Below are 10,283 nucleotides of genomic sequence, written 5' to 3'. Positions count from 1 at the left end.
GGTTTGGGGACATTAGAAGAAGGGGATAATCAGAGAAGACAGGATCAAACATCTTTTTTTACACAATGTGGAGAATTAACTCTTTAGGTGCTACAGTGAGTTTACAGACTGATTTTACTGTCGTGGGTTTAGTAACACTTTAATAAATTAATGTTCTGAATTTAATTTTTAGAAAGTGTTCATTCCCCCTCTCACACGTATAGTTTCAGTTAGCAGAATTCATAAAGAATTTCAGTGCTACACTTTAGAATTCCATTGTGCCTGTTGGAAATGGGTACCTGAGGTTGGGGCAAACACTGACATATTGATGATGTCATAATCAACATGGGACTGAGAGGTGGCCTAATACAAGAAGATGCCAGAGGGACAATGCTGGATCCTCTGGGTGGGTGAGTATCAGAAATGTGCAAAACAGACCATCCGGTAAGCAGGGTTATTTTGATTTATGATGTTTTGTAATAGCAGATACAAACAGCAATACCAATCTGAGGCAACAAGCTGATTGTCCAACTTATGCCTGGTACACAGGAACTTGATGTACTTGATGTCCTAACTATGCGATGTTAGTACAGCGATCTCCCCGCGGAGCTATTGTGTTATGACAAGGGGTCCGCCCCTCACCGGAACACACCGGTCAATGGCTGTGAGCGCTGATCCCATGCAGATCAGCGGATGTTTTTTCAGCATGCCCCTTCAATGGAAGCCAGATGTTGCAGACAATGTGTGAAATTTGCCAGTTCATACATTGCCCAGGCATTCTATAGAATGAAGGAAAAGGGGGAAAAAAAGGTTTCTAGGCCCCTTTTCCTCATGGGACTGCGGCAGTGGAGTTTCAAGTCTCTCTAACTGGTAAAATGTGCGGGAAAGCTTCTGATCACAGTGGCCCTAGTAACAGAGCAAACATTTGACCCCAAGGGCTGCTGTGAGCGGGAAAATATGGCTATATAGAGAGGTCCGTTACCCCTTCGTTCAGGCGCCTCAGAAGGCGTAGTCTGTGGTGCTCCCTCCCACCTGCCTGGGTTGTCGCGGCCATTATTATGTGGTAGTGTCACCTTTAAGGACTAAAGAGGGAAAGTTTTGTTTATGGAACCCGAACTTCAGTGGTTGGGTTTCCTTTTTAAGTCATATTATATGAGTATTAATAAAGGATATTTTAACCCCTTGGCGCCGGCGCCTCCTGGCCCTTTAAGGGTTTCAGAAGCCGGGACGGGGTTTAGAGTCATGTGACCGCCGTGACGTTACATGATTGGGCAAGGTCCTGATGGAAAGAGGAGATTGGCAATGTGTGAAATCTCAGCACATATGTATTTTTTTAATAGAACGCAAATGTGCGGCCGCTCGGCATCTAGGCACAGACGTCGGGAGGCCGCACATTTGCGTTCGGCCAGCGCCAAGAGGTTAAGTTATTAAATTACTTTGGCTTGAGCCATAGAGGCTGAGCTATTTGAGGCTTTGGTTTTTTAAATACATTTATAAAGAGTTAATGATGATATGTAATTGAAACCGATAATTAACGGCCTATTTTGTCCAGCTGGGCGTGTTGTGTCATTATTTATTTATTTAGGTAGTTTAAATGAAGTACCTGCCTCCTGTTGTTCCATGCCTAATTTCACACATTGCCTATAACATGTACACAGTAACTATCAGCCATAAATCCCAACTATGGCCAAAGAAAGAACACCCTGCCTCCCCTCTCTTTCACCCCATTCTAGCTGATCACTAAAACAATAAATTAATTCTAAATGCCTTATTTACATACCCGAAGATGTAGTCATGAGACCTTTGGGTCCCAAGCCTCCTCTCCTCTTTTGTTTACATCTGGCAGGTCCTGCTTGTGTGATGTGGGCACTTCCTATTGGTAGAGAAACACGTTCCAGAGGCAGGGATCCTTTAACAGAGGCTTCGGAGGCAGCAGAGCTACAGGGGGTGGCGAGGGGACTGCTACACAAGATTTTTTCCCAGAACTGGGTTTAAAAGTAACAGTGAATAACACCAGATTTATATTTGTTATATGTTCTCATTCACAGAGCGTAACTTAGGCCCCATGCCCTCTGTGGGCATACCACAGCATACAATGCCATGTGGCTAATTTTTAACCCCTTGGCGCCGGCACCTTCCAGCCCTTTAAGGGTTTCAGAAGCCGGGAGGCAGGCAGGGTTTAGGGTCATGTGACCGCCGCGACACACCATCACGGCGGTCACATGATCGGGAAAGGTCCCGATCGAAAGAGGAGATCGGGACCTTCCCGTGAGTACTTGACGTGTGCTGGGAGTGCACAGCTCGTTTTTCTTAATTGCACACAGATGTGCGGCTGCTCAGCGTCAAGGACCAGACGCCGGGAGAATGTGCGGCCGGCACCAAGAGGTTAATATTATGTATATAGCTATGATGATTTTAAGTCGCTAGGAGGTGCTGCGTTATACCTTTAATTAGAAAATGGGGTATTTAAGCAGCTTCAACTGACTCCTCCTAGTTCTGAAGAAGTCTGCACTGATTGGCGGACTTATTTTTGCTCGCCACATGTCCTGGATGATCTAGCCTTTACATGTCATGATATATATTAAGCTGCTAATTGTTATTGCTTTTTAACCACTTGCCTACCGGGCACTTATACCTCCTTCCTGCCCAGGCCAATTTTCAGCTTTCAGCACTGTCACACTTTGAATGACAATTGAGCGGTCATGCAACACTGTACCCATATGAAATTTTTATCATTTTTTTGAGACAGATAGAGATTTCTTTTGGTGGTCTTTAATCACCTCTGGGTTTTTTATTTTTAGCTAAACAAATCAAAAACAACTGAAAATTTTGAAAAAAAAAGTTTTTTCTTAGTTTTTGTTACAAAATTTTGTAAATAATTTATTTTTCTCCTTCACTGATGTGCGCTGATGAGGCTGCAGTGATAGGCACTGATAGGCTGCACTGATGAGCACTGATAGGTGGCACTGATGTGCACTGATGAGGAGGCACTGGTAAGTGGCACTGATGGGCATTGACAGGCATCACTGATGGGCACTGAAAGGCAGCACTGATAGGCGACACTAATAGGCGGCACTGACTGGCACTGATAGGTGCACTAACTGGCACTGTTAGGCGGCACTGATAGGCAGCACTGATGGGCACTGATAGGCGGCATTGATGCACACTGATAGGTGGCACTGACTGGCGGCACTGATTGGCAGTACTGATAGGTGGCACTGACTAACATTGATAGGTGGCACTGACTGGTACTGATAGGTGACACTGAAAGGCAGCTCAGATGGGCACTGATGTGCCACTGATGGGCACTGGCAGGTGGCATTAATGAGCACTGACAGCTGGCATTGATGGACACTGACAGTTGGCACTTCTGTGCCCTGATGATCAGTGTACATGTCCCCTCTGAGGGATGCCTATTACCGGCTCTCCACTCCTCACGAGCTGTCAGCGTGACAACTCATGAGGAGAGAAATGCTGATAACCGGCATTTCAGTATTTACATGCGGTTAGCTGTGATTGGACACAGCTGATCACATGACCGAGTCAACATCTTCGGCTCTTTCTATTGATTGGTGATCCACTGTGTCCTGGGCAGGAAGGGGGTATAAGTGCTCAGTAGGCAAGGGGTTAAGGAACATACCAGCGCTGTACAATCTCACTATAGTCTAAAGCAGGGGTGGGCAAACTTTTTGACTCGAGGGCCGCAATGGGTTCATATATTGGACCCAGGGGCCGGACCAAGAGTAGATGAATTATGTGTATGTGTCATCCATAGTAAGTATAGTAATATTCCCCCATAGTAAGCATAGTAATTAATCCCCCATATAGTAATTCATCCCCCATAGTAATTCATCCCCCATATAGTAATTCATCCCCCATATAGTAATTCATCCCCCATAGTAATTCATCCCCAATATAGTAATTCATCCCCCATATAGTAATTAATCCCCCATATAGTAATTCATCCCCCATAGTAATTTATCCCCCCAATAGTAATTCATCCCCCCTATAGTAATTCATCCCCCATAGTAATTCATCCCCCATATAGTAATTCATCCCCCATATAGTAATTCATCCCCCATAGTAATTCAGCCCCCATATAGTAATTCATCCCCCATAGTAATTCATCCCCCATAGTAATTCATCCCCCATATAGTAATTCATCCCCCATATTAATTCATCCCCCATATTAATTCATCCCCCCTATAGTAATTCATCCCCCATATAGTAATTCATCCCCCCTATAGTAATTCATCCCCCATATAGTAATTCATCCCCCATATAGTAATTCATCCCCCATAGTAATTCATCCCCCATATAGTAATTCATCCCCCATAGTAATTCATCCCCCATATAGTAATTCATCCCCCATAGTAATTCATCCCCCATATAGTAATTCATCCCCCATAGTAATTTATCCCCCATATAGTAATACATCCCCCATAGTAATTCATCCCCCATAGTAATTCATCCCCATATAGTAATTCATCCCCATATAGTAATTCATCCCCCATAGTAATTCATCCCCCCCATAGTAATTCATCCCCCATATAGTAATTCATCCCCCATATAGTAATTCATCCCCCATAGTAATTCATCCCCCATATAGTAATACATCCCCCATAGTAATTCATCCCCATATAGTAATTCATCCCCCATAGTAATTCATCCCCCATAGTAATTCATCCCCCATATAGTAATACATCCCCCATAGTAATTCATCCCCATATAGTAATTCATCCCCCATAGTAATTCATCCCCCATATAGTAATTCATCCCCCATATAGTAATTCATCCCCCATATAGTAATTCATTCCCCATATTAATTCATCCCCCATATTAAGTCCCCAAGTCCCCCCTGTGTCAATTCACTTACCTTTGCTCCGCGCGTTCCTCTCGCCGTGTCCCGCGCCGTTCCGGTGCAGCATGAAAATCTGTCTCCTATGAGGATCTGTCCCCCTCGACGTATCTGCGCATGTGCCAGTTTCAGGCATTAGCAGCCAATCGGCGATCTCCGGCACATGCGCAGATACGTCGAGGGGGACAGATCCTCATAGGAGACAGATTTTCATGCTACACCAGAACAGCGCGGGACACGGCGAGAGGAACGCGCGGAGCAAAGGTGAGTGAATTGACACAGGGGGGACTTGGGGACTTCAGGGCGGACTGTGAGAGGAGCCTAGCCCCGCGGGCCGGATTAAAAGGTCCGCCGGGCCGTATACGGCCCGCGGGCCGTAGTTTGCCCATTGCTGGTCTAAAGCGACAATCTCTATGGTAAACACATTGGAATCCGGATTGCTTTTTTTTGTATTGTTTTTAATTACATGTTCAGTGGTTGTGTGTTTCACTGTCAACAGATATCACTCTTTTTCCCTGTTATAGGATTCATAAATATGTGGTTTTACACGAGAGCTACATTGCTTGGGTGGTTATTACCTACCTTGGTAGTCTGCGCTATGCAACTACTACTCTGTGTTTCTTGCAATATGTTAGATTTACACCCACACCTGTATTATTGGGTGAGTCTTTGAGCTTAATATAAGGTTACCCTGCCTATCTCTGGTGGCATTTTCCCTTTTTTTGTGTGATTCATAATATAGCATATGCCTGTGTGAGGGCCATTTTTACCAGCACTGTCCCAGAGTTCCAGAGTCACTGTTCCAGAATAAGATATAGAGCTAAAGAAATTCTGACACTTTTCTGACACTCATTTACAGCATGCTTCTTCTAAGTTTATGACTGAGTAGTGTTTAATCCAGACATTGCCAGGCAAATAGTGTTTTCAGAAGGATAATATCTACAGGTATAGGAAACTCATCTGCTGCTACCAGTAGCAAATAATGGCAATTTTAATTGTTTATATGAACTTTTTAAGAGCGTACAACCAATTTTTCCTGCATATTCCAATATTTTCTGTGCCATGGCTTCTTTTACCTGCAGCCATCGTTCAGCACCACAGAGGTATTAATGCTATGAATGTCTTTTTGGTATAGGAAAAGTGAAGTGTGGTACCAAAGAGGTTACGTGGAAGTCACGAGATGGGGTAGGACCATGTGTCATCCTATTATCATTAACACGCTTATATCTATATATCTACTCTTGCTTTGCATATGGGGCACAGTACCCCCCTGTATATTAAAGCCAAGTAGTAGTTAAACCCAGTAAGCTCAGCTTTGCAAGTCTAGTCTTAGGCAGTCTAGTCTCTTTCTGCATCATGCTCAGCTTACATAAACTCTGTCTCCTGGGTATTCTACTAACTGGTAAAAGGCTTTCATTATCTTCAATGTAAAAAATTATAAAGTACAGGCTTATTGTGATAAAGGGTAGGAGTGGGATATTGTTGCATTTCAGTTAAATTTTTATCAGTGAATGCATTTTAATTATTTAACATAGCTGTGTATCTTCATTATAATAGAGATTGGAATAGCTTTGATATTAGGACCATAATGATTACAAGTTTTTACACATACTTTTCTTTTTTTTTTTGCAGGGTCTCAAGCTCAGTACACAGTGACACAGGATCCCACAGTGACAACATCACCTGAAAACAATGTAAGAATGTCCTGTCACCTAGGAGGGGGCCCTACTGTCAGTGGTAACGGTGTGGCATTTTACCAGCAAACTGATTGAAACAAACCCAAGTACCTCATGTACTACAGCAGTGAATCTAGCCAAAAGAGAGGAGATGGGATTCCATCTCGTTTTGTAGTATCGGGCTCTGGAAATACAGGTTATTTGAACATCAACGGGGTGCAGGTAGAAGATGATGCTGTATATTATTGTCTAACATGGACTGGAAGCCAGTATCACAGTAATTACAAATGATGAGGAAGTACCACAAATACAAAAGATTTAGGAGGGTGTGTGTGTATTGTTTGATAGTTGCCTACTGAAGAAAAAAAGTAACTCTGCAAGAGGGTTTTAGCATGTTGCCCTGTTACCAGGTTACTCCCAGTACAGATTATGGCATTTGATCAGTTGGGTCCAGAGTACCTCCATAACTGGGTACACCTCACACCCACATTTTGGATGGATATTGGGTCATTGTGTGACTTGCCCTGCCAGTGTGTTATTGTCATTCAAACTCTGAAAGAATAAAAGTGCACTCTAAAAAATAATGTTTTGGCTCAACAAAAAAAATTTACGCAACAGTTTGCATCAAGCTTTTTAAGTTATGACAATGTCTGGTGAAATTAAGTTGAAGCAACAAACTACATTGCATTGAGGTAATTAGCTTTTCTGATAGAAATTAATGCATTTTTATTTACCGCCAACTTAATTACTGGCATTATAAACACATGTTTTTAAGTTGAGTACTTAAACATATTAAGTTAATTCAAATAGTTTTTCCAGTTTTTATAAGAAACCTTCAAGTCACGTGTACTTAATTGCTACAATTATGAGCACGTTTTTTAAAGTTAAAAAGCAGTTAAAAATCAAGTTGATCCAAATTGATTTTCTGTATTAGTTTTTAGCTTTGTTTTTTTTATACTCGCTTTCAAAAATGAATTAATCAGTTTAGGCTTACACTAGAATGTGTTGCAGAAACCCCGCAATCTGTGTGCATTTCGCGCACCGCATTCAAATCGCACTACCCTTGCAGTCTGCAGTGGATGTCAGTGTTGCAAACACAGTGCATTTGCCGCCACCAGATTGCATGGTACAAAACAAAACATGCAATCTGGTTGCACTGTGGTTCAAAAATTGGTGCATGCATGTCTTTGGTACGATGTGGTGTGATTTGAGCTCATTCAAAATGAATGGGCTCAAATTGCATTACACTGAACCACATGTGAATTGCACAGGAATGTGTTGCAGTTCCTTTGTGATTCACATGCACTTCATTGTGTGAACCAAGGCCCAACAATCCATTTGTTAAACAATTGACATTTTTTGCACACCAAAATCAAATCCTTAAAGTTGTACTGATGAATGAGTAAGCACTTTGTATTAAGATTTTTTTAATATTGTCTGTCTGGTGCAGAAACTGTTTCTCTACAAGACCTTTGCTATATTGTGCAACAAATTGTGGCAATATAGTGAAGCTATTGGAGGATATTGAAAGTTGATATTTTGTGAGCTTTCTTACAATTTGCTATATTCTTTCCGCATTACCCTGCGACAACCATTTTGTGAACTGAAATAAAAGTGAAAAATGTCATCTGAGTATGACTGTGCTATGGAACACATACGTTCTTCAGAGAATACTGTACTTGAGACCCATTACTTTAGCACTGGCTTTCAGTCCATCAAGTTCAAGGAACAGTTTTTGAAACAACTGAGACTTGATTTGTGTTAAGTGAATGGGGGTGGAGACTTGCAATGCAGCTCTCAATGTAAAGCAAAATTAAGTTACCAAGTCAAATTTATTAAGGTACCTTAACTTAAATTTCATTGTACAACAATGAATGCAGAAATGTAACTGTACATGACACACAATATTAAGTTGATATAATTTCCAACATTATCATTTCAACACAACTCATGGAAGTAGGTTTTTAAATGAAAAAGTTTATTTAAACCAATAAATTAGGATTTTTATCTTGGAAATACACATTTAATTAAGTGGTGGTAACAGGTCGCTTGAGTTATTTTTTAGAGTGTGTCCTGATGTGTTTTTGGTTGTTGTCTATGATGTGCACTTGGGTAGTCAATGAAATTAATGCCCAAGTCTAGCTACTCATAATGAAAAGCCTATTACATTGGCTCACTATTGGTCTATCACTCATAATGTGTATTCTATCATCAAAAAATGATTCTATCATAGATTTTCTGCATTGCCTAGGCAAATGCTGGCTCTATGGTTGGCTTTCCAGTGAATGTACTGAATCATTTCCACAAATTTACAGCATGCTGTAGGGAATTATTACTAATTTTTGCATTTTATCACAGGTGTCAGTCTGTGTTTATTGGCAAAAATGGATGTGATGCTTAGTGGACTGTAAATATAGGACTGATTTTTGCCGAGCCAACCCATATGGAAGAAAAATATATTTGAAATATATTTTAAAAATATTCTTCCCAAATATATTGCTATATATTTGAAATGCTACAATTTTGGTCATATTCAATATACTTCATTATATATATACAGTTGTGTTCAAAATAATAGCAGTGTGTTGAAAAAAGTGAATAAAGCTCAAAATCCTTCTAATAGCTTTTATTTCCATACACACAAATGCATTGGGAACACTACACATTCTATTCCAAATCAAAACATGAAGAAAAATATATCAAATTTGTGTTGTTCCTCTAAAAAATTGCAGAAAAGTGATTAGACTGTTCAAAAAAATAGCAGTGTTTGTATTCTTCTTTACAAACTCAAACATTCACTATATAAACTGAAAAATGTTTGAAGATTTTGCTTTCCTTTGAATCACTTAATTAATATTTAGTTGTATAACCACTGTTTCTGAGAACTGCTGTACATCTGTATTGCATGGAGTCAACCAACTTCTGGCACCTGTGAACAGGTATTCCACCCCAGGATGATTGGACTACATTCCACAGTTCTTCTCTATCTCTTGGTTTTGCCTCAGCAACTGCATTTTTGATATCACCCCACAAGTTTTCTATTGCATTAAGATCCGGGGATTGGGCTGGCCACTCCATAACGTCAATCTTGTTGGTCTGGAACCAAGATGTTGCACGTTTACTGGTGTGTTTGGGGTCGTTGTCTTGTTGGAACACCTGTTTCAAGGGCATTTCCTCTTCAGCATAAGGCAGCATGACCTCTTCAAGTATTCTGATGTATTCAAACTGATCCCTGATATGCGATAAATAGGCCCAACACCGTAGTATGAGAAACATCCCCATATCATGATGCTTGCACAACCATGCTTCCCTGTCTTTACAGTGTACTGTGGCTTGAATTCAGTGTTTGGGGGTCGTCTGACAAACTGTCTCCGGCCACTAGACTCAAAAAGAACAATCTTACTTTCATCAGTCCACAAAATGTTGCGCCATTTCTCTTTAGGCCAGTCAATGTGCTCTTTGGCAAATTGTAACCTCTTCAGCACACGTCTTTTTTTCAACAGTGGGACTTTGCGGGGGCTTCTTGCAGATAGCTTGGCTTCACATAGGCGTCTTCTAATTGTAACAGTACTCACAGGTAACTTTACACCTTCTTTGATCTTCCTGGAGCTGATTGTTGGCTGAGTCCTTGCCATTTTGGCTATTCTTCTATCCATTCGAATGGTAGTTTTTCACTGGTTGCCATTTTAAAGCATTTGCGATCATTTTAGCTGAGCAGTCTATAATTTTCTGCACTTCTTTATATGTTTTCCCCTCTCCAATCAACTTTT

This window comes from Staurois parvus, unplaced genomic scaffold (assembly GCF_062004578.1).
Source record: "Staurois parvus isolate SC_StPar_1 unplaced genomic scaffold, SC_StPar_1.0 ptg000704l, whole genome shotgun sequence".
NCBI classification, from domain to species: domain Eukaryota; kingdom Metazoa; phylum Chordata; class Amphibia; order Anura; family Ranidae; genus Staurois; species Staurois parvus.
The sequence above is the reverse complement of the archived record's forward strand: the minus strand, read 5'-3'. Positions refer to the sequence as shown.